General features: G+C 36.9%; 1 pseudogene; it reads left to right on the top strand.

Moving 5' to 3' along the window:
- Window positions 1-26,488, top strand: part of LOC123786433 (uncharacterized) — a 570,278-nt pseudogene that overhangs the window by 413,391 nt on the left and 130,399 nt on the right.

Consider the following 26,488-nt stretch of genomic DNA (forward strand, 5'->3'; position numbering starts at 1 on the left):
CAAAGCCAATGAGAGAAAACTCTTTTGTTTCCCTCAAGTCAAGACTTTTGTCTACCTCAAGTCAAGGTCTATAGTTTTTATTATAGTATAAAACATTCTTTACAAAGTCCTATGGTGAGGTATTGCAATAGTATTCCTTGTCAAGATTGATGCCTTCTCCAGTAAGGATCTTGCCCCTGTGGAATTAGTCTCACTTGATGTTATCATTATACATTATATATCATTATAACATATTTTAGTGACAAATATTCATACCCAATATTCTTTGACCGAATATCTGGGATTGAGGACATGGGAAGTTAAGGACATTTTCTGCCTGAAACACATACTTTCTCATGTCAAATCTCCACCTCTGCCTGATTTTTACTTTGACACTTGCCAAAAGACAGATTACAAGTTTAAAAATTCTCCAAACAAGAAAAGTTAGAAGCCCCTTTATCCACTGATTACCTGAAAAGTTTTCCTTATGTTTGTGGGTGTCTTCTCTTCATCATTTTAGATACGTGAGTACTGATTTACATAGGGTAGAAAGAAATAGAGATCCTGAGACATGAATTTATTTTCCTTTCCTAAAAAGAGGTGAATATTACATGAATTTATCATGACCTTGACCGAACATAAGATATAGGTGACCATGAGTCTTGATCTCTTCTAATTTTTTCTAAAATGAAGCTTCACATATACATGTTAAGTATTTCAGAAAATGGAACCTTAGGTGAAAAGGAGGAAATTCAAATCAATGAAGAAAATGTATTGACGTATTTTTAAGAACGCCAAACCATAGTTTTATTTGAATTTATCTATCTTTGCCTTGATGTCCACCATAGCACATGAGAAGGAGATTCAAGGTCTTAACTCTATTATCGGCTTTATTCAACAACATCAGACCAATAATAGGTGTTTATCTACCAGTGTGTACTGCTCCAGATAGAGTAGCTCATTGAAATTCTCCCCTCCGGTTTTCCTTCCCCAAGGAAATATCTATATCTCAGATCTGTCTAATTAACTAGTATGTGAAGAATAGAAAACTGTGAGACAATCCCTATGCTCATCGTTGCTGGGCTTTAAAAAGCTCAATAAAGTTTCTATCTACATTCTCTTGTTTACACTGTGGAGCAAAATGGATCAAACAAGCAAAGATTTGTGGCAACAGAGACAGTGCCTGTGTACAATATAACACATACTGTGTATCAAAGAAATATTGTGCCACTTCTCTGAAGCTGACATTGGAATGACATTGTAATCCTGGCCATCTGTCTTTCTCCTCTAGATGTCGATGAATGTGCGGTGGTGAATGGAGGCTGCCAGCAGTGCTGTATTAACACTCTGGGCACCTTCCACTGTGAATGTGATACGGGATACAGACTCCATGCTGATGAACGCACCTGCATAAGTGAGTAAATATTAGAACCAGCTTGAAGCCGTTTTCAATGAAAATCGACCTGCCCACGTAGGGGCAGGAAGGAAAGGTTTTTCTATTGTAAAAATATCTATAGAAGCTGATGGTTTTCAAGTACAAATCTGTCTCTTAGAATAAAAAAAATATATTTTGCTATTAAAAGACTAAAAGACAAAAAAAAAGATGGGGAAAGAAATATAGAAATTAACATTCATAAGCAAAACTCGAATCCCCAAATGTGAATATTTCCATAGAATATAATTTCTGCCATATGCAGCGAAATGTAAATTTGTTAGTTATTGCTTACGCACAAGTACAGCACAGGGCCACAATGAAGAGAGGATGCTGAACTATTACAGTCATGAGCTACAATGTCCACTCATTTCCGATCAGACTCAAAACTGGGCTCATAATTGTAACAGCAAAAATTATAACAGATTATAGGTCAAGGATCTTCGAATCATTCAAGAATACTTAAAACTACACACATTAAATATAAGCTTACTATAATTTGTTGTACATCAAAGTGTTCTTAGATATCAGTTTTGGGTGCTTGGGTTCTTATTTTAAATCTTCTTCGTGTATTTCTGAATTTTATAAATTTTCTAAAATAAGTATGTTCACAGAAAAAAAACCCAAACTTTTAAAATCCTGCCCTCCCTGTATGATTTATATATGCTCTTTTTTTGTTGTTTTAACTAAAGTAATTTACATAAGAGTGGTTTTTTTTTTAATTGATGATCCCCAGATGGAATCATGCACATTCTAATTTCATCTCAAGATCTCTTTTAAAAGTATTTGTTATATTAAAAAGGTGGCATCTTGTCCATCACAATTTAATTGCTGGTTTAACTTATATCGGGCTTGTTCACTTGCCCATTTACTAAAAATTATTAGTATTTTATAGCTATTCTGTAATTATGAAACTTGGAATAAGAATCAGCCAATTTCAGCTAGTTTCATAACATGTACTCCCTCTTTCTTTTTCTAGACATGTCTTATAGCAAATGAGAAAAGACCAAGGGAAACAGATACAGATGTCCTAGTCATAGGTCTGATTTTGATATGAGAAAATGGGGTCCTGAGAACAATGAAAGGACTTTGCCGGTCTAGTGAAAATACAGATAGAAGTCATACCCTAGCAACCAGGGAACTCAATATCATTGTGACTGTATCTACAGCAGGCACAAGTGGTGGGACAGCAGCACATGCATATTTATGTCATCCAAATAACCCCTTCTTTTTGCAGGATTACTGGTTTTAGCAACAGGAATCCCTTTCCCACCCGCATCCCCAACCTGTAAGGTCTTCAGGGTAATATCCTTCAGTTGCCACTCTAATTTCTCTCAGTTACAAAATATTTAGGAGCAGCAGGATTATTGATACATGCAGATGAGATATTTATCAGTAAAGATTGAACTGGTGAATTTTTATATCCAGTACAAAAATATTTTGCAAAGTCATGATTTATATAAATCTATGATACCTGGTCTTTATGAAAAAGCCAAATAAACACTTTAATAACCAAGTAAATTATATACACAGGTATAATTTTCTTTTTTTTTTTTCTTTTCTTTTTTTTTTCTTTTCTAAGTTCTGGTAGTTAATAGCTATTTCTTAGTAAAATCATTAAGTGCTTTCCTTATTCCTCACCACCAGTGCCCTTGAATTTTCTAATTTTTTGTTGTAATGACTCCAGGTCAAAAGTGGAGTTGGATAAGGATATTATGGTTTATCTTTCCTATTTCTATTCCTTAAAAGCCAGGTCCTACTGTGCAGATACATGGACACTATGGTAATAGCTTATTTACAGTTCCTTATGCTGATCTTCTCATGCAGAATTTCAGTGCCTGAAATATATATATATATATATATATATATATATATATATATATATATATATTCTGAAATATATATATGTATATATATATATTCTGAAATATATATATGTATATATATATGGCACAAATTAAGCACAAATATATATTTCTGAAATTATATATATATATATATATATTCTGTGCCATATATATATAGATAGATAGATAGATGGCACAAATTAAGCTAATGAGAAGTATGAGTTTCATGGCTATAATCTTTTCAAAGCATTAACCCCTTGGATGTTCCTCAGCAGAAGATACTGGACTGAGACCAGCACTTGATCTTGGTGGAAGTCCTGATGCCTCTCTCACGTAATACACTGAAGCGTCTTAACAATCTCAGTTGACACAACTATAGCATTCTTGTTAAAATGAGCTCAAGAAGAATTTAAGCACTTCGTGTTTAAAGACTAATAATGTGAGCTTGAGAATAAGAACTAGTGGGGCGCCTGGGTGGCACAGCGGTTAAGCGTCTGCCTTCGGCTCAGGGCGTGATCCCAGCGTTATGGGATCGAGCCCCACATCAGGTTCCTATGCTATGGGCCTGCTTCTTCCTCTCCCACTCCCCCTGCTTGTGTTCCCTCTCTCGCTGGCTGTCTCTATCTCTGTCAAATAAATAAATAAATAAAATCTTAAAAAAAAAAGAATAAGAACTAGTTGCTCATTTGTTTTGAAAAAAAAAGGTTTACTGTAGAGAACTGAATTTCATATTGGTTAGTATTTTGAGTTATATTGTAGGATGGATCAGATATTTTTAAAAATAAGAAAATTAAATTAGCTCACTTTCCCTTTAGGATTTTTTACCTGGCAGGGGACAGAAAATGGTGGTTGGTGCTTACTGCAAAATTGTAGTAGACAGAAATTCATCATGACTCATGGTAGAGTCACGGAAGAAAAGATGGAGTTATGGAATTTTATGGCTCTGCAACTTTGGAGTACTTGAAATTAACTGCCGCCATGTCTCCCTTCTTCCCTGCCTTCTTTTCCTTCCTTTGCCCCATTCTGCCCATCAGTCATAGGCCTAGGCTAGTGTGACTTTTTGAATTATAACTTCTGGTGCTCTTTGCACTTTCTCTTAATCGAAGCTACAGTAAAGTAAACTCCCTGCACCCCTAAACATTTACAGAGTTTCAGATGATTTCATTTTTTTTTAAAGGGCCCCTTCTCTAGGCATTATGCCCTTGTGGAGCTATATGGCCAGCGGTTACTAGTCAGCCTCTGCCAGAATGATAACGTCGCATGAAATGCTCTAAGACAACGAACAGGTCTATTGTAGTTGGCTGCCATGGCAAGAAGTATGCGTGGATGGGCCACTTGGCTCCTTTTAAAGGGTTGCTTGGACTGCTGATAAAATGTGACCCCAGTAAAACTGAGGAACTTAGCTCCAGTGGACTTCAGTTTGAGCTTCTGAATTTGTCTGTAAATTCTTGGAATGTGTGTCATTTTTCTGGGGCTTATTGTTTTCATCAGATTCCTATAGGGGTCTGTGACAGCTCAAAATATTCTGCATGTCTTTTTGTCCTTATGATGGCACTTCTGAAGAAAGTGTACACATGGGAGACTCTCATGACACTGTTATGCCACGGTACTATCTCGGTACTGTCGTACAGTCTAAAGCAAAGCTGATCAGTGACTGTTTCTCCCTATTGCCTCCTTTATGATATGATTCCAAGCCAGAGCCCTGGTTCCCTGTCCTTGAGTAGCTTACTTCTTGGCCTGCTGTGACGTCTCCTAAGAGACAGCATCAGAAAAGCCAGGAGATTTCCCACATGGGAAGATGACCACAAGTGACACCAGCTGTGCCTGGTTGGTGTAAGGGCACAGACACAGCATCAGAAAGCAGACAAAAATGGAATTCTTGCCAGATTTGATTTGTTATTCAGAGTCTCCATTAACACAGATATTATCAAACAACTCACATACTTTTAAATTTTCCTTTGCTTGGAAACCAAAAGCTTAAAAAATGGAAACTTTCAGCAATCATCTTTTGTAGCTGTCATTAGATAGATGTTGATGTTCTTACCAGTCCACCATTAACTCTGTCCATGGATTAGGGACAGGAGCACAGTGGAAATCCAAATTGGCATGTGGACTTCTACAGATCATGTAATTTCTCTGCAACCTGGTTTCCTTATGTGTAAAATCTGAAAATTGGACAAAGTGGCCTTAAAGTTATTGCATCTCTAAAGTGTTTTAATTTTATGGAGTTTCTAAAATTACTAATTCATAAAAAATCATCTGCTAACCTATATTTTTTAAAACTCTACTGAACTATGTATAATAATCACTCTATAGAGCTCTAATTTTACTTGAAAAATGTTTAAAGAACTTAGACCTTAGAAAGTCCAAGCATAAAAGCAGGATAAGAATTTTATATCCAGTATAATAAAAATGAGTGTGTAACTTAAGTGTTTTTATTGAAAAAATATAATCATTGGTGTTTTTGTGAAAATACTGTTTTTTTATAATTATAACTGAGAAATAATCTAGCCCAATCTCTTATCTTAGAGATAGCTTGCCCTCTGTCTCTTCCATTTGGGAATAAGCTAGAAGGTGGCCATCTGAAGCCAAGAAGAGAGCTCTCACCAGGAACCGAATCCTGCTGGAACCTGGGTCTTGGACTTCCAAATTAAATTTCTGTCGATTAAGCCTCACAATCAGTTGTATTTTGTAATGGCAGCTGCGCAGACAAATACACTCATTGTCCTCCTTTATTCACCCCTTCTCTGGTTTATCTCCATTCTTCTCTTATTTTTAGACATAAGTCAATACCTGCAAAATACCTGGCAAGTACTAATTAAATGTTAGCTATTATTATAACAGAATATTAAAAAATACAAGGACTTTACCCAGATGGATTTGCTTATTGGGGAAAAACTCAAACTCATTTCAGTAGTTCTAGCTTTTGGACCTTTGCCTGTATATTCTCTATACAAAATATATTATATTTCAATAGCTTTTAATTAGTGGCTTTCTCATTGTTGAGAGGCAGACTTTAGTAAATATTACTAAATGTAGGTAGTAATGACAATGTAGACTAAACTCCTTCTATTGCCAGTGGATATTTTTTAACAGCCAGGGGCTAGATACCAAAATAATTTATATTACCCAAATTTCCTGTATTTAGCTGTATAATTTGCATTTTAAGTAACTTGCAAGGTTTTTGATATACCTCACAAAATCTTTCATAAATTTCCATTTTTAATAGCAACCTGGTGAAACACACTCAGCTCAAATCTGCATTCATAATCATGTCCTTCCCTTGATATATTTGTTGAAATCGGCCTTTCCAGAGGGGTGAAATAATTAAATGATTGGAAGTTTTAATGCTTGCATAGTTCTCTTACCTCTCATGCCTTCAGCACATAGTTTTATTAACAGCTACCCTCACGAATAAACAAACGGAATCACTGATGTCTGCAAAGAGAAACCTCAGATCGACAACATTTTAATTGTTTTAGTTTTTAATGCAAGAATTCTTCATTTGTAGTTGCTGGGAACGGTCAGAATCTGTTATTGTTCAATGGCCCCTTTTTAGTCTCACTAAATGAGAGGAGAACAGATAGAGAGAAGAAAGTGAACGGGAAAGCTGAAAAACAAAGATTTTTTCCGTGTGAATAAGTGTGTGACAGAGTAAGAGGTCCTATTTTAATTCTAAACAAGCAGAAGTTAGGTGGCAAGAAGAAGAGGGTAAGGACAACCTGGAAGCTTGGTTAAATAAAGATGCTCTTAGTAAAACTTTGAGCTTGAATAAATTTTTTTACATCAGATTTTTACGAGTTTCACATTTTAAGTTAATGCTAAACTTAGGGGAAAAAAGATCAAGAAAACCATTAGATGTGGTGGTCTTTGCACAATGGATTCTTTTGTTTTGATCTCAGTGTTCTGATCAGCGTCAGTGATGTCTAAATTTTACACGAAAGAAGGAGTAGAAGATTCTTTCCAGGGAATGCAAAGAGATTGCCCTAAAATTGGAGATGAAAGAGGTTGAAGACTTTCATTGTAACTACCTTTCAATTAGTTGCATTATTTATGAAGACAAATTAGAAACAGAATTCATTTCAGGTGACAGCTGATGTCTTGAAAAGGGATATGTCAGGTTAAAAAAATTGTTTAGTTTGTCAGGTTGATGGCATCTCTCAGTCATTATCAGATTCCTCGCCCTCGCAATATTAATCACTTTAGTGTGGTAGATGATAAATTTAATTCCCAAAAATTGAATTTAAGGAGCACTTCCCCTCTGCCTTCCTCATCCCCATAGTGTAGCCTTGGGAAAAATCATGAACTTCCCAAGTTTTCATCCATGTTTTCATTAACCCAATTCAAAAACTTCTTCCAACTACTTGGATTTTAGGAATGCATTTAGAAACCTTCCTTTTTTCTACAGTTTTTCCACAGTTTGAAGACTTGGGAAAGTAAGACTGACAATTTTAGACAGAGGCAGACTGAGGTCTAAATTCTACTGCATCACGTAAGAGTTGTGTGATCTTGGCCCAGTTTCTTAGTCTCTCTGATCTTCAGGGTCTGTATCATTTCTATCTCTGTCTCTCTATCTGTGTCTATACCTAATAAAACCAGGATAATAATTCACAAAAATCAATATTATACACTGTACAAGGACACATACCTTATACAAAGGAATGCATTTAACACACTAGAATGGCTACCCATGGAGACTGGGGCAGACTGAGAATGGACTCTAGGGTTAAAAGTGCACACATCAAACTAGGATGTCCCTCCAAGGACTAGGAGGTGACAAGAATTTTCCTTGAACGAAGCATTATGGTGAACTCTGTCTTCTATCTCCAAGGTTAAAACAAAACAGAACAAGACAATGAGATGTTAGCATAGTGGCCTTAATACTTGCCAGTTGCCTTTCCCTTCCTTCTTTCTCTCTGTGTGGGAAGTAGCTTCGCATCCCTTCCTTCAGAATAATCTCTAGGATTTTTTTTCTAGTTACATTCATAAAATATTTTTTAAAGTAATTTTTATAATAGGTATTGTATCAAATAAAAATAAATAATTGTGCTTTCTTGCATTTCCTAAACAATTTCATAGTGCGTTACAGAATACCTGCTGTAGAGGATGAATTCATATGAAGAGATTAAAACAGTACCTCACACATAGTGGATGGTCAATAAATAGTGGTTTGAATCAATAACTGATGATGATTAGGTGTGTACTCTTACATTATCTTCCCACAGAGCACCCATCCAGTGTACAGAGACACCAAGAATGGGAGATTTGGGACTGTGCTCAAATAGAAGTACAAGAGTCTAGCTTTAAATTATTCATTTATGAAAATACAGCATGGGATTTAGGATTGTTAGAAAAATAATGCTAATCTGAAAACAGCATATCTTGGAAAAATTACCCTTTGTGGCATAACAATATGAACTCTATGACATAGTTGTCCCATATACAAGCTGTGTAACTTTGAGATAGTCACTTAACTGTTCAATTACTGTTTCTCCATATGCAGAGGGTGGTGAGGGAAAGATACAGGACAGGTCAAATCCTTAGTGCAGAGCCTAAAATGGAGCAAGCACTCAATAAATATTAACTAACATTGTTTATATTAGTTTCATACTTGTCATTGGCTGTTGTTACAGGACTACATAGAATTATGGAGGGTCCGACACTTTAGGTATAAACTTGCTTTGGTGATCAGATGTCTTCCACTGAACATCTTTGTTGCTGGGTTGTTAGTAAATGTACATTCAGTGAGTCTTTAAACATCTATTTTACTTTTTTAACATCTATTTTACTTTTTTAATTTTTAATGCCTTTGGAGTTTTAGAGCAATATTCGCAACTATATTTTCACTATATGGTAAAATTTTCCATTCTCATTTATCACTAGGTTGACGATTTATATCTCCCTGGTTCCAAAAGCACTGGGGACAAGCTCCAAGGAAGCTTTGACATTTTTACAGGGTACAAAGTGCGAAAAGACATTAAACAAAATAGTATTGCTTCCATCTAAAAGCAGCAGAAGGATTAAATGCTTGCAAATACCAGATATGAGCATAAAACTTAAATCCAAATCTAGTACCCCAGAATAGTTTTCTAGTTGCTGCAAGAAAAGAGACACATTGTTTCAGAGCATGTGCATTCTCTAATAACAAATCATAGAGACTTTTTTTTAATTCAATGATTTCAAAATCTATTACTGAATATATGTTTTTTATTTTGCAGAGAAATCCAAAATTCTCAGCTAAAGGGCTTTCCAGGTTTCCTTCCACCTAGAAACTTTGGTATTAACTCTCCACTCTGTCTGTTGCTCTTCACTCAAAGAAAAAGTGCCCTGCTGTTATTTCAGGCTAATCCCATCCTGACCTCTCCTTAGAACTTTGCTCCTAATATTACATCTTTCTTTCTCCCCTATCATCAACCTCTTTCCATCTTAACACCAGACTCCTCCCTAAAACTAGTTTTGCCAGACTTATCCGTGAATTACCCACTCTTAGTTTCAAGGAATGCTTGTCAGTCACTTTGCTTAATGTCTTGAAAATAATGACCCCTCTTTTCTTCTTGTCATTCTCTCCTCCTTGGTTTGTAGGACACAACTTCCTCTTGATTCTCTTCCATCTCTGTGATGACTCTTTAACTTCTTTCATATAGTCTTTTCCCTCTGCCCACCTTTGAAAATTCTGATGATCTTCAGAGTTCTGACATTGGTCTTTTTTCCATTTCCCATGTTCTTTTCCACTTGCAAAGCTTTACGTACTACAATTAGCTAGAAGTGAATGATGTCCAAATCAATATTACTAAGTCAGGTCACTTTCTTTGTTCCCTTGACCGATAGATCCAGCTACTGCATAGGGCCTTCATTAAGGATGTCCCCAGCATTTCAATCTTAGTCAACAGAAAACTAAATATATCTTCCTTTCTGCCCTTGACTCCTCAACTTTCCTCTTCTCTGTGTTTTCCCATCAGGCCACCCATTCTCCAGGCCAGTCTAGTACACTGGAGTTGCTCATGGCTCATCTTCTCTCTAAATTCACACATCTAATTCTCCACTAAGACCAGTGGGCAAAATCTCCATAATATCCTCCCAAAGAGTTGTCACTACCATGACTGTTTTCATTCAGGTCCTCATAATCTCTTATAGAAAAGCTTATTATAATTTCCTCTTAAATGGTATCATCCTCCCTACTTGCCCCATTCAATCCATTATCAAAACTGCTAAGACATCTGAGAAAATATGATTTAAGAAATTATTTTATCATCTTTAAAACCATTTACTGTCTCTATGTAGGTTTTAGGATTAATTCAGAATTTTTACTATGGCTTGCAAGATGTTTCACGATCTGATTCTTTGTTACTTCTGTCTCACCTGATATTTTTCTACTCCATACTTCATACTCCAGGCCTAGACATACTGAACATTTGCAGTTCTTTGGGTGTACCAGAAGTTTCCACATCCCTCCACCTTTTTCTTAGTGTCCCATCTGTCAGACACTCCCTGCTTCTGCACATGCGTGTCCTTGGGTTTGACTGCCAGTCCACACTTTCTCCTCTCTAATCATATGCTCTCCTCCCCACCTCTCTTTGCCTAACTTCTGCTTCCCTTTCAAGACAAAGTTTGGAATCATCTCTTCTGGGAAGACTTCCTAGGTCTATTCCCATATATATCAACCGAAGTTGTGACCTGTTTTGTAAGATTTTAAAGATTATTTTAATGATGAGACACAACATTAAGACACTCAGATAGATGAAGGGAAGAACACTTGGTTACTTACAGCTACAAATGAGAGAAGAGTACCACTCAAGGCTTCATGGGTTACACCCAAGACAGGGTAACAGCAAGCTGGAACTATAAGAGGCAGCTTATTTATGACAAGTAGGGTGAGATTAGGTTAAACTCACTGTCTTCCTGGGACTGAGTATTTTGAATGATTTCACAAGCACAAAGAAGAAGGGGCCATCCTGGGTGTTAAGTATCTGGGAACCTCTAGCAGTTGGGTATGTGTGCCTGATAAAAGAAGTAGTTGGGGTGAGGGCTTAGCAAAGTGTCTATGAAGAGGAACTGAGAGTTTTGAGCCATGACTTTAAAACTGGGTCAAGATAGCACTGTGAAATATATTATACCACCACATAGAGCCAAAGGCACATCTCTAACATAGAACCTCTCACAATGGATTATAAAGGTTTCTCTTCTTGTCTACCTCTCCTACTAGGCTTTGATCTCTTTTGTGTTCTCAATACCTAGCATGTGACTGAAATGAAGTGTTCAATTTTATTAAATGACTCTATATCCATTCAGTGTTTAAAATATAAAGATGCTTGCAACAAATTATGCTTTGTTTAGAAGTAGGAGCATTTTGGGTTTTTTATGATCTGCTTCTCTTTATAGATAAGAAGAATTACATAAATGCATGGCTTTGGCTCCTAGGAAACCCAGCATTAAGTTAAAGGCTTAATTGCAGGGACTCTCTTTAACCTATATTCCTAATTTAGCTATCTCTACCCCATTTCATAACATGGTCCTTGTTTTGCTGCAATGGTTATTTTTATATTTCCCTCCCTCCTTTTAAACCTTAGCTTTAGTGGTTCTATTATAGCTGTGTTTTAGATTACATTGCCTCAAATTGTCTTTGGAAGTAGATGGAGTATAACGGTAATAAAACTAACTAAATTCAAGCCTAGATTCATCACCTGGATACTTGAACATCATGGACACTATTCTAAACCCTAGATGTGAAAAAGATACGAGCCTGCCATTCAGCTGGATGGTTTGGATACTGGTTCTCAGCAACCCCAGGTCTCACTGTCAGCACCAAGGCCTGAGGTAGACGGCGTGTGCTGGGAAGACAAAGACTGGCCTCTACACCAGCAGAGCGGGAAGACTCCCTAGAGTTTCACTGAAACTAGAGCCTGATGCTGAGCAGCCACTTCATAAAGACAGGCTGTATCTTGTATATGGTTATTAGTAGGAGTCAAGGGCAAAACTGTAGTGAGAGCCCAGGGTGCCACTTCCAATCAGAGGATAAGGACAAAGGTCAGACACAAAACCTGTGATAGGGCTGGGGTCACTATCTGGAAGTTCAGGTTGAATACCAAATCACAGGTAGGGATACACTACTGATCCTGAGAATTGGAGTTCTGAAGGCAAGGTGGAAATGACATCCAGGAGTCTGGGTCCAAGTTAAGATTAAAGTTGGGGCCACAGATAATAAGGTAGGCAGAAAAGGAACTTGAAATCTGACCTTGAAAACTTCAAGGAGCATCTCTTTAGTAGTCCTAAAACAATAATGTAACCATTGACCTAATAATCAAGACCAAATGTCTCCTACCCTTGCAGGCTTGCTGGTTTGGGTGGATTAAGATTACTGGATTGGAGCATTCCCACAGGAAGGCAGTTCTCAGAGTACGGTCCTCCGTGTTGATGTGTCACCATGAGGTTAAACAAGCATCGTCCAAGTACTATGTTTTCAGACACATTAATTAATCCAGAGATTCAAACTTTAGAATCTAGGTAGTTTAGAGTAATTTTGACTGTGACCATCAATAATAATAGTTACTATGGTTTTAAAAGCATTATCTCCAATCCTCACAACAACCTTAAGAGGGAGATACTGATATTCTCATTCTAAAGATACTGAAACTGGGATTCAAAGGTTAATATTATAGCTTTGGAATCACAGACTTGGGTTTATAGCCCTATAGAGTACTTCTCTGAAATCAGTAAACATCATGGGGAAGTACACTGAAGCTGCTTTATACTTTTTTTTAAGCTTTTATTTATTTATTTATTTGACAGAGAGAGAGACAGCCAGCAAGAGAGGGAACACAAGCGGGGGGATTGGGAGAGGAAGAAGCAGGCTCCCAGCAGAGGAGCCTGACGTGGGGCTCGATCCCAGGACTCCGGGATCACGCCCTGAGCTGAAGGCAGATGCTTAATGACTGAGCCACCCAGGCTCCCCTGCTTTATACTTTTTGAAGGGGAAGAAGGAGACAAGTAGACAGTGGAGTACATCTGCCATTGTAACCTTTGCTAAACTTCTCCTTTCCAGGCTATGTGATATGGTGGTTTAGACTCTTACTTCATCCCAAGTTTGGGAACTTAGGGAGATTCTCTGTATTCTCTCTTGGAAAATGAAAAGTTGGCTCATTCTGTAGATACCCACACTGGATGGTCGGGACTGTTGTGGGTTGGCCTTCTGCCTGGGCAGGAAAACAAGTCAGACTGTTAAGCTTTCACAACAGAATGTCAACCTTACCTCCCCAGTGTCTGGTATCTAAATCTTATGGCTCTCACTTCAACTGACAATATAGAAATTCTGCACTACAGGCCTGTGTTGGAGGATCCGACTGTGAACTGAATGGGAGCCAACATTCATCTAAATCTCCCTTAAGACATCTGATATACAGAGTGCACAGCAGAAAGATCATAAGCTTTGGCACCTCAAAGCTCTAAGTTAGAATCCCAGCTTTGCACCAACTAGCAGTGTGAATGTGGGCACGTTGTTAAGTGATAACAATGACTCATATTTATGGAGTGCTTGTTATCTATTGGGGCACAGTGTTAAGCATTCTCTAGTTACCGTTTCATTTAAACCTCATAAAATCCTGGGAGGTGGGTGCTAGATGACTATTTCAGCAATGTGGGGGTCGGGAATGAAAGATAGGAAGGCTAAGCAACTTGAGGAAAGCCACTCAGTTTATATCATGGATAAATCCATGATATGCCCTTTGGGCATAGCTGATCAATTAAATCCACTGTGTTAAAATAAACAAACATGTTTATTCAAAAGTAAGGTGTTTGGATTTTATTGTTAAATCTTTTTAAGGAAGGAAAAGACACCAATTAAAATTTAAAGGGTTCCCATCACTGTGTTGCATGGAAAATGGATTAGGCACATTTTGAATCAGAGACCCCATCAAGAGATTATTGCCTTAAGGCTGGACTGGTGAGAAATCCTGTCACGTTGGATTATGACAGTCAAGAGACCAAATGCCAGGAAGCTGCAGTCCTTTTTCCCATGTATACTCAACCATGTGAATTTTATTTTACAAAAAAATAATATCACATAGACTGTATAAAATTTTATAGTTTGATTTTTCACAGTTTGAAAATTAGTTGTGTCAAAGTCAATATAATCATTTGAATATACATTATAAGTGCATGAGTGTTTGCATCAAATTCTAACATTTTGTGTATTATTTAATAACAACCCAATGACTTGTAATAAAGTAAAAAGAAAGGCGTTCCAAGACTTATTCTAGTTTGACATTGTTTAAAATTTGATTTGAAGGTTTTACATTGTATGGTTTCGTATTTACTAGAAGACTTCATCATGTTGGTCCCTACCAAATGAGATTCATAGATTATAAACCAATAGCAAGAAGAGTGCCTTTGCCTGTTCTGCTCTGCCATAATCTCAGTGCCCACATTAATTTATTTTAGAAGTGAATATCGTATATGACTCAAAATTTAAATAATTGCAATGGAATGGTTTGATTGATTTTCTGCCTGTAGCATTTTCTATATTGTATGTTGGAAAAAAATGTTCAAGATTTCAATATTTCTCTTGGATTCAGGGGGGGATAATGCAAATTTGTTTTTATACCAAACCAATTAATTAGTCCTCTTTTGTTTGGGGAGAATACCCTGATTCCTACAACTCACATTTTTTAAATTCCTTAAACTTAAAAACAGTCTAGTCTCAACCTGGCCTTATTTTAAAAGAGAGAGAGAGAGAGATTTAATAAGCTTCCTTATTTCTCATTAAAACTTTTATGAGGCCCGGTGGTGTAAGAGCTACATTATTTCATCTCTTGTATTTCCATGAATCTAGTGATGGTTTCCCTAAGTGCCGTATCCCATACAAACCAGAATAATGGATTAAAACTAGAAACAAAACATTGTGTATTAGGCTTCTTCATCCCCACCCTACATGTTGAAACAGACAGTCCTGCTTTGTTACACAGTTATTTAACTTGCATGGAATCATCCAACTATAAAATTTAAGATGTGGAAGAATAGGCTTCCTTGATTCCAGTGACTGACACATTTGCTAACCCTTCTCCTCGTAGAAAGCATAACTTAGTAAGTGCAGAGTCTCAAATTCAGTAGGATATATCCTGCATTGGAAGCACAAATTATGAGATCAAGAATAATTGATATTCCATGTGACCCATTAAAACAGGTTTCATTTAATGCAATATGGTTTAAAATTGTACCTTTTAAGTAGGCTAACCTGAATATAGGTACCCGTTTTTGCACTTGATAGCAAAACTGAGCAATTCCCTCAGCCATTCCGATCAGAGGACCTTGAACTGAGAGCACATGTTTAATGATGCCCGGACTAGCTATTGATTAAACACTGACAATGTTCAGAGGAATTGAGAATCAAAAAGCCTCCCCCATGGCCAGCTCTACCATGCTCACTTCTTAATAGATGGCAAAGGAGGATTCTAAATGAGAGCCGCTGCCCTGCTTGTCCTCAGAACTCCACAGGCAGTGGGATTAATTTCTGCTTCGCAGTCCTTTGGAACTACCATGTCTAAAATGTCCAGAAATGAATACAGATGTCCCTCCTTTTTTATTTCCTTGTTCCTCCTTTTTTGAAGAAAAAAAAATTTCCTATATGAATTTAATACATAGAATGATACCACTTCAAATGCACAATGAATAAAAGCTCATCATTACTTAATATATTAAAAAATAAGACAAATTCTGAGGAGATAATTCAGGCTGAATAAGTCTCCAAATCAAGCAAGCAGACAACAACAACAAAACTTTAAAGAAGATAAAGAATAAGAGGGAAAAAAAGAAAGAAAAAGGATTCTAAGCCAGGACTGATATTCCCACTGCCATTGCTCTGTTGAGTTGATTAGTTTCCAGAGGCTCAGATATTTTTAGGATATTCTTTTGTCTGGGTAGGAGATTGTGACCCAGAACTGTGAAGTAAGGCTGTTTCTACACTTTAAAAAAATGTGATTTTCAATGATGGAACCACCCAGCTGTTTTACCTTCAACAAACATTAATGGAACCCCTAGAGGGTGCCAGGAACATTGCTTGGTGCTTTCCCTTTTAAAGTTATTTAATCCCTCCAACAATCCTGTGAAATACTCATTATAATCTTTTTAAAGATGTGAAAACTGAAGCTTAGAGGAATTAAATAAATCTCCTACTATCAAACAATCAGTAAATAAGACAGACTGAAGTCATGCTGCTAGAAATTGTCAGAGCAAGGATTAAAATCCAGATATTTTGAATAATATTCTATTGAGCTAATTACCATATAATACCTGACTTAGTTTTATAATACACACTTAATGAAAGGTTGTGTGGAAACCTCAGGGTTTTTTTGGGGTTTTTTGTTTGTTTTGGTTTTTTTTATTGTTGTTTGTTCTTTTACTTTTTTTTCTCCCTGATTTCCTAAGGATTACATCCTTAGGGTCAAAAAAAAAAAAAGGAAGTGCAAAAAAGTATAAATAAATAGAGAATAGGCAACAACAACCCACCACTCAGAAGCAACCATGTTAACATTTGGGCTTCTTTCATTCCTTTTTTTTTTTTTTTTTTAAAGATTTTATTTATTTATTTGACAGAGATAGAGGCAGCCAGCGAGAGAGGGAACACAAGCAGGGGGAGTGGGAGAGGAAGAAGCAAGCTCATAGCGAAAGAGCCTGATGTGGGGCTCGATCCCATAACACTGGGATCACGCCCTGAGCCGAAGGCAAACGCTTAACCGCTGTGCCACCCAGGCGCCCCCTTTCATTCCATTTTTTAATTTGCGTGGTTTTTTTCTCTTCATAATTGAAATGATGCTACTTTTTAGGATATATTCATATAGCAGCACACATATTACACACATACACCCCCTACATCTCAATATGTTTTAATCTAAAACTATTTGTAAAATGCACTTTAACTGGAGCAAGTACCTTTTGATAAATTTAAATATACAGCTATATCATGGGATCTTTTTTCTCTTCTAAATAATGCTGATGTTCATTTTATTTGCATATATTATCTAGATATTTTATTGTGTTCTAGGTGAGATTTCAAGCAGGACGATTAAGGTATAAAAGAGGTTTTTAAAAAAGCATATTTTAAAAAATTCTTGATACCTGTTGTCAAAATGTTTTCCAAATTCTAAGACAATTTGTTAATCAGTTACCACTACGTAAAAGTTCCTGTCTTACCCTTCCTGGCACAAAATTTTATTGTCTCTTTCAATGTTTGCTAATTAAATAAAACCATGTACATCATTTTATTAAGTTCAGATTCTAAACATAAATGTGTCATTTGTGTTTCTTTTTATGAGTTTGCTAAGATACTTTGCTAACCTTTTAAAATTGTGAATTTCATCTTTTTAAAAAATATACAGTACTTCACAAAGCAAGCATAATAACCATTTGTCATCGTTATTACAAATACGTTGTCCTATTTTTTTCTGAATAAAGGCAACATGTAAATAAGTAAATAAATAAAATCTTTAAAAAAAAAAAAGGAAGGATGTAAAAAATCATCACCACCACCATCAGAATTAAACTATTTTAATATTTTCATTGTACTAGGTGGGAATGTGGGTACTGAGGCCTGGACTGATCCTTGGGCCAGAACTAGGTAATAGAGAGGCTATGTACTCCCAGGACTTTTGCTGTCTATCTGTCTATCTATCCATTATCAATCAATCATCTATATGGTTTTGACAGCTTTTGGACTAGGACTCCCTTACCTTCTTTCTTAGCAAATGAGACGGTACCTCAGTTCTTTGAATTGAATGAAATGGGAAGTGGGGGACTCCAAGGGAAAGATTCATCAAAGAGTTCCAGGACTTTGTACTTCCTAATTCTAACAATGCCATGCTTCTCTGGCCCAGATGTAGGTGGTACCTGCCAGTGGGATTCTTCCTAGCACCTCAGAGCTCGTGTAGAAGAAATTTTTCAGAGGGGATATGAACCACAGAGGTTTTCTAAGCAGGGATATCCAAGAAACTGTTCAAATGGAGAAGAATGTCTGATTTTATATGGTTGTAATCCAGACAACAAATTAAGGGTCTATGGTGATTATTAATTCATTATATTTTTAAACTTTGGGACAGTAGTGGGTAATTATTTCCAAGGTATTATGTAGAAATGTATAGATTTTTAGAAGTGCCTAAAAGCACTGATATTAAAGAGGAAATTCTAAAGGGAACAATAAGGAAAATATGATTATCAACTTTCAAAAAGGACCAGTAAAATGATGCAGAATTCCCTATCTTTAATATAGACAAGAAAAAAGTTGCGTAAGAGCGGCACACCAGGCTTGAGGAGACTGTGTCCTAAGTCTGCTCATCCCATCTTTTTCCCACAAGGAGGGAATAATGACAAGTTGGTAGGCTTGGCTGTGAGTTCTTTTTTTTTTAAACATTTTATTTAATTAATTAATTAATTAATTTATTTATTTATCAGAGAAAGGGAGAGAGTGCACACAAGCAGGGGAAGCGGCAGGCAGAGGGAAAACAGACTCCTTGCTGAGCCAGGAGCCTGATGTGGGACTTGATCCCAGGAAAATGAGATTGTGACCTGAGCTGAAGGCAGACACTTAACCTACTGAGCCACCCAGGCATCCCAGCTATGAGTTAATTTACACTTCTTTTTCTTTTCTAAAAGAAACAAAGTAAAAGTTTATATGATTTTTAGAAATTCTTTTTTAAATTTTAATATATATCTTCTTCTATGCCATTATATATTTAAGAAAATAATAAATTTTATGATAAATAATTTCTTTAATGATTCCATTTTTGGGTTTTCTGTCTTTTGCTAAAGTGACATGCTTTATGCTATATTAACATGCATAGAATGACTACATCAAAAATTATGTTTACTATCAACTTATCCTCCAGGAAATAGCAATTTAAATTTCTATCAGCATTTTGGGAGAAAACTGTCCTTTTTTTATGCCCAAGCAAAACTTATATATTATCTTTTATTTTATCATTTTCCCCAATAATATAGATGTCATAGGTTAGGTTCCCCCAGAAAAACAGACTTTAAAATTTTTGTTTAAGAACAACACAAGTGAGGGGTTAGGGAAGCAGGACAAGGCAAAGAAGGAAATTGAAGTGCAATGCAATTTCAACAAGGGTTTACCAATCTTTAGGCAGCTGGGATGTTCCTTCAAAATTGTCCAATCTTGAGGCAAGGGGTCTGGGACTCGATATCCTTGTAACAATTTGCAGGCTGCGCTAGATGGGGCATGTCCTTGGATAAGAAGGTTCTCTTCAGCTGAGGGCAATTCTTTTAGAGAACAAATTGGCCAAGAGCAGTACACAGCCAACATGGCCAACAGTTGAGGAATGAGTGTGGTTCTGAAGGGAAAAATTCAGCAGTGTAGCCAGAGCTGCTACTGCAGTCTGTGCTTTGTACCACTCAGATCTACTTGCTTTGTGTAATAATTAATAGGAACAGCTTCTCCAGGATTCTGGTTATTTCATTTCCCAGGAAAATTTGCAAGAGTAAGGTTACTGAAATGAACTAGAGTCCTTGTCACTGCAGCTGGTCTTGAGGCTGAAACTGAGACTCAACATCTTTCCTCTCATTACAATTCCAGATTTCTTTTACTCTACTTCCATTACCAACTGTTATAAGAATGGTTCTCTGGAAAACAGACTCTGAGATGTCCATAGAGGACATTTATTGAAGAGTGCTCTTGGGAACAACACAGGGGAGGGGTGAGGGAAAGACAATTGGGCAGATGGATGAGTTGAACTGAGATGCAGTTGAACTGAGATACAGGTGCCTCGGCCAGTTCTGTGGGAATATCAGAGCTGGAATAGCTTTTCATATTGACCCCATCTTTGCACAAGGCAGCGGGACTTTATTATTCTTGTGCCCAACCAATCTGTAGGTGCAGGCTTCTCTGGAGGAGGGGATGTGACCTCGGGCAAAGTGTACTCTTCAGTTAACGACACTTCCAGAGAGGGACTCCACTGAAATCTGCCAGTTGCTAACACTCCCAGCAGCTGAAGGAATGCGTATTTCAGTCCCCAAATGGAATCTGGGCACCACACTATGGTACCAATTACAGTAGTTTAAATGGCATCTCATGATTACTGTAGTTTGTATTATTTGGTATTTCTGTTAACCATATGCATTCCTTCTTTTTGAATTGCCTGCATATTTCTTTCTTCTATTTTTCTATGTAGATAACATTTTGTTGATTTTTTTTCCTATTGCATACAAGGCAAATACTTCCAGTTTTTCAATTTTTGTTTTTCAATATATCCATGTTTAAATTTTATATAGCACAATATATTTATCTTTTTCTTTTGCATTTTTTTCTTCCTTATGAATTTTAAGAGTCTTTTATCCAGCTTATAGAGAAATGCAGATAATTTGATCTAGTAGTTTCATAGTTTTATTTTGTTAGATTTAAATGTTTAATTTACTTGGAATTTATTTAGGTGTATAGTATAGGCTTAAATTATGTGTGTTTTCCAGATAATTCAGTGATTATCCCAGCACCATTTTTGAGTGATCCTTTTCATCTTCAATGAATTCAAGATTTCTGTGTAATATATTGAGTATATCAAGTTCTTTTATACCAGGATTGTCTATACAATATTCTTTTCATCAATCAACGTACTTATGCTTACATCAAAAATTTGCCTAAATTATTATACTTTTATAGTTATGGTTTACCACTCAGTTGAGCTTACCCACCAGAGTCAACAGATGATTGATACAGGAGTAGGTGACCATGGTTATCTTAGATACCTAAATTTTTACATCTTTTTGCTTATACGAACAATCTATATTTCTTTACTTCTGACCATCAGTCTATGCATTTTACCACTTGACGAATGTTTAAATGCAGCTTGAAAGTGTCACACTCTTGTCTTTCCTCTTCTTTTTGTTACAGTTAATTTTTGAAAACAATCATTGAGCTGCATATTTCCTTTGATATTCCTTATATTTTCTATTTCAGGCTTTAGCACATGAAATTTATTTATTTATTGAGTGTTGAAGAATGAGATCATCACTTCCTTCCTTGGTTCTTGATTTCTCTACATTGCAAATTATGTCTAGAATACCTCACAATGAGGTAGGAGACTATGGAAAAAATGTGGATTAAAATACACTGAAATGACATATAGATATGCGTTTTTCTTTCTTTCTTTCTTTCTTTTTCCTAAAGAAATGTCATTGATGAGGCTTTAAATATCTAGGCTAGATTTACTTTCAGGGAAGTTATAAATTTGAAGACCTCTGAATGTGGTTGAAAATTTTGGAACTCAGGGGCGCCTGGGTGGCACAGCGGTTAATCGTCTGCCTTCGGCTCAGGGCGTGATCCCGGCGTTACGGGATCGAGTCCCACATCAGGCTCTTCTGCTATGAGCCTGCTTCTTCCTCTCCCACTCCCCCTGCTTGTGTTCCCTCTCTCGCTGGCTGTCTCTCTCTGTCGAATAAATAAATAAAATCTTAAAAAAAAAATTCTAAAAAAAAAAAAAAGAAAATTTTGGAACTCAGAATGAAAAAGCTAGGTAGTCATTCCTTTTATTTATTTGTTTCTATTCATTCTACACATGTAACTGAGTGAAGAATCGGCTATGTAAAGTACAAGAACAAGTACAAAAATGAATACATAGGGTCTGTTGTTCAAAAAGTATTAAGAATTTCAAGATGGTGATAACCACGTGTGGGACCATTTTGCAACTGCATAGGTTTAACGTCCACAAAGCTGGCTGAACCCACCCCATATACTGTGCCAGGCAGCGGTGTGATAGCAGGGAGGAAACTGGCAGCCATGGTTACTTCCCTGGTGGAGCTCACAGGGTCAATGTAGATGAAAGCAGAGAAGTGCCAATTCATTTCCTTGAGTCATGCTCTATTATCTTCTCTAATTCAGAATTGGTTTTAGAAATTTGACTGCTTTACACTTATTCCCAATTCTCAACATAATTTTTCAGCTGCCACATCCTTGGATAATCATTTAGCAGAATTTGTGAAATGACCACTGTGTGCAGGACACCCTACTATGAGCTGGGTAAAGATAAAATTAGTGGCTTATTTTTATCATTAAAAAATCATCCGCAATAAAGCAATATAAAGAAAGGCTCTTTCTTTGCAGAGGGTATTTTCATATCTATGGTGAGCATGTATGTACTATGATTTGTAGCAACAGCTGGAAATTTTCTTCTCATTAATCTGACTCCCTGAAAGGATATTGTCCTCCAAATGCGAGAAGCACTGTCACTAAGGAAGAAGCATACCTTATTAGAATAAGAATCTTGTAGTTAATGACCGTGCTGTTTGTCTTGATTTGGGGACTAATATATATGTGCTAGTTTTCTTTTGAGGAAGGGGATGATATCAAAATATATTAGCCAAAGACCCTCAGGGGTAGGTAAGAAATGGGAAGAAATAGATTTCCTTTAGCAATTGATTCCGCAGCATGCTAGTTATGTTCAAACAAGCCCTGGATTTTTTGACATCTGTTTTATTTTGTTTCTTGCCTTTTCCAGAGTTCAAGCTGTCAGCTCTTGCTCTGTTAACAATGGGGGCTATGAGCTGGAGTGTGTTCAGATCACTGATGAACACTGTAAGCCTGGTGCCTTCCATACCACCAGCTGAAATGAGACAGCAAACACTGAGAGAGGAAGTCACAGTGAGCACATATTACCTGCTGCAAAGGAACAACATGTTGAGAGCAATAAAACTTTTTCCAGCATTGTGTACCATTTTTGCAAGGTCGTGTGTTTGAAACAATCATTTTTTTTATCCCTATAATCTACTTCACACGTTCCTTTCCATAAACAGCTGTTGCCTCTTTTGTCTCAGGAACCATTTGTGGCTCTAGGTTCCTATTCACTCTCTTTCAAGCGAGGGCAGCCAGCTATAGCAATATGATTCATGGTGATGAGCTGTGACAGAATTCAAGAATTTAAAGTGATGTTAAGTGTCCCATTGAGTTTATAAGAAATCCCAGACAAAGATTTCTGGAAAATGCTTAAATGCACAAACAAAGCAAGAGGGGTGAAGACTTTTATTCTCCACTGTGCATTTTGTGACGGCGCATCAACAAGAAACAGTCTACAGACTCAAGAGAAAAAAATATGTGCATATACTCATAGTAGTGGGTTTTTGTGATAAAAAGCACATCTTCTCTCATTTATTTTTATTTAATAAATTAAAACTCTCTGAAAAGACTTGGCATGCTAACCTCAACTCATTCAGTAGGGGTGTCAAAGGGAGGCACCCATAATTTTCACCTGTTCCCTAATTACACTCCCCAAATGATAAGCATCTTCTTTAATGCAGGCAACACATTTTTCTCAGTACTAAGTAAAATGTAAATAAAGTTATCCTTTAAAATTTTTGATATTCTTATTAACTCCTAGCACACAATCTAAATATAAACAGTGTACTTGCTTCTGTGAAAATGCAATTCTGGGACCACGGCTGCTCATTTCCCAGATGGGTATAGCTCTTTTTCCCAAGTTAACTCTTTCAGGTTTTTTTTCCTTTCTTTTTTTTTTTTAAAGATTTAATTTACTTATTCAACAGAGATAGAGACAGCCAGCGAGAGAGGGAACACAAGCAGGGGGAGTGGGAGAGGAAGAAGCAGGCTCATAGCGGAGGAGCCTGATGTGGGGCTCGATCCCAGAACGCCGGGATCACGCCCTGAGCCGAAGGCAGACGCTTAACCGCTGTGCCACCCAGACGCCCCTTTTTTTCTTTTTCTAACTTCATAATGGTTCTTGTTTTTTTTTCTCCTTTCTGGTCTCTTTATCACCATATCTCCAAGTTGGCAACAAATCTCTCCTTATAAACCTCCCTTGGGAACTTCGTACTATATCACAGTTCCTAAATCCCCAAGCTTTCTCTGTCAAAGATTGAACTCCCTTCATGGTCTAGGGGTTCCTGCATTAGGGATACTTCTTAGGCTACTTGAAGTTATGCTAAAGGATGACAGCATTTCATGCACCCTAGAATTTACTTTCCTGAGCAAAAGACTAGTGGACAATTGGGATTAAGTTTAATACTGCAAGGTGGTAGAGTAAAGCAAAGACCCCTGTTGTATAGTGAAAGGAAAAATACCTTAGCTGTTTTAACACAATTAACAAAGAACAGCGTCCTTTGCAAAAGAAATTGTGCATGTTTTCTCTGGGCAACTGTAGGTGTTTTGAGTTATGGGTTATTTTGGGAAAGTCATTCACCATAATCAGTGGAGAACAGCAGGTGCCATTTTGCTGAGCACCAAGGAAGGCGGGTCTGAATTTACAAGTTCAAGTTCATGGTCCTTTGGGAGTTAATGTCCGTCACCTATAAGGTCCACAGTTTGCCAGCAATGAATTAGTAACAACTGGCAATTTTGGAAAGTAAGAGGAAGAAAATTATTAACATATTAAGTTTTATTGTTTTTAGAAATACGTGGATGAACTAAGGTGATGTATTATACAGCATAGATAAATTTCCCAAAACTGTGGTTTTGCTTCACTTGGGATGAAATCAAGGACAGAGTCATTTTCCTCTGATAGCATGGTACATTTAGTAAAAAATTCCAATAGTTCGAAAGAAAAGCTGCCTACCAGCAACTATTGACATTAGCAATTACTCTGCTTAATTAAATTCTGTATTGACATAAGCAGATTCTCTGTGTACAGCCATCTAATCCTAATCCAACAAAAGATGGGAAGACTTTTCTTCATTTGTTCAACAAACATACATGGATCATCTCCTTTTTGTTTGGCCCTGTGCAAGACAGTGATTTTTCTTTTCCTAGACAGCTTTCATTATAAATGTAGTTGAAAGACTAGTTCACCCATAAACTGAAGTTTGGTAACAGCACCTCTTTTCGTAGAAGTCGACCATGGAATGCTGAATAAATTGGGCAGGGAAGTGGGGATTTTGTCCAACATCTGATTTAGACTATCTCAGCATGGTTTCAATACTTTATTTCAAGTTACTATTTAGGACTTTGCTGTTACACATATTTTTTCTACGGAAAGCTGTTGGGATTATTAGATCATATTTACCTCTGTTTCCAATTATGAAATCAGATGGTTAAGGTTTCATTGATTTAATCACATTGATTTGTCCTATTTTTAATAGAGGTCCAAAACCACGCAATTGTGCACGTGTGAAGGAGATGACTTTAATGCTAAGCCCTATGGGATGATTTGTGGTTTACCTGCATATTTATCCAGAACCCCCCACATAAAAATCATGTGTCAGTCTCAAAGACATTTGCAGTGCTCATAGACACAGGGCTGTGATTTTGCTGACAATGTGTCACTGTCCATAATAGTAGAGAGAAAGCAACAAGGATGTGATTAAATAAAAAATTAAGTCTTAGAGACCAGAAGTGCTTTTTACCAAACAGTTTAGCGCCATAAAAAGGGTGTGAAAAAGGGGCGCCTGGGTAGCGCAGTGGTTAAGTATCTGCCTTCGGCTCAGGGAGTGATCCCAGCGTTCTGGGCTCAAGCCCCACATCGGGCTCCTCTGCTGGGAGCCTGCTTCTTCCTCTCCCACTCCCCCTGCTTGTGTTCCCTTTCTCGCTGGCTGTCTCTCTCTGTCAAATAAATAAACAAAATCTTAAAAAAAAAAGGGGTGTGAAAAAAATCATAGTTAAAGATAAATAAGGGAAACCAACTCTAAAGGTCACAGACCATCATCTGGTAGCAGAGTGAAAGACTTGAGAGTAAAGCCCCCACCAACTGGCCTCTAGTCCACACACAAAAGCACTGGCTTTAGAGGGACATGTGTAAGGCTTGATACAGTTCTAGTATTTTATGAAATGGGCATTTTATCTTTTCATTCCTGGAGGCGGAATAAAGCATAGTAAGGAAAGCAGAAAGCGGGCTTCTCTTTTCTCTAGATATCATGTGTTTTCTGTGTTATCTATTACTGACTTCACCCTTCATTGTTCCTCAGTTTCTCCTTACCAGCTTGTCCTAAAATTTTCTCCATTAACTGAAAACAAGAAACTGCAGAGATCTCCAAGCTCCTTCCACAGTTTGGCTATTGTGAACAATGCTGCTATGAACATTGTGGTGCATGTGCCCCTTCTTTTCACTACATCTGTATCTTTGGGATAAATAACTAGTAGTGCAATTGCTGGGTTGTAGGGTAGCTCTATTTTTAACATCTTGAGGAACCTCCATACTGTTTTCCGGAGTGGTTTCACTTTTATTATATTATGGGTTCTTCTAGAAAATATATGTACTTTTCTGGTTTTGTTTTGCTTTTATCAATTCTGGTA

The sequence above is a fragment of the Ursus americanus genome, chromosome 4 (assembly GCF_024610735.1).
Source record: "Ursus americanus isolate L20-20 chromosome 4, mUrsAme1.1.p, whole genome shotgun sequence".
Classification (NCBI taxonomy): Eukaryota; Metazoa; Chordata; class Mammalia; order Carnivora; family Ursidae; genus Ursus; species Ursus americanus.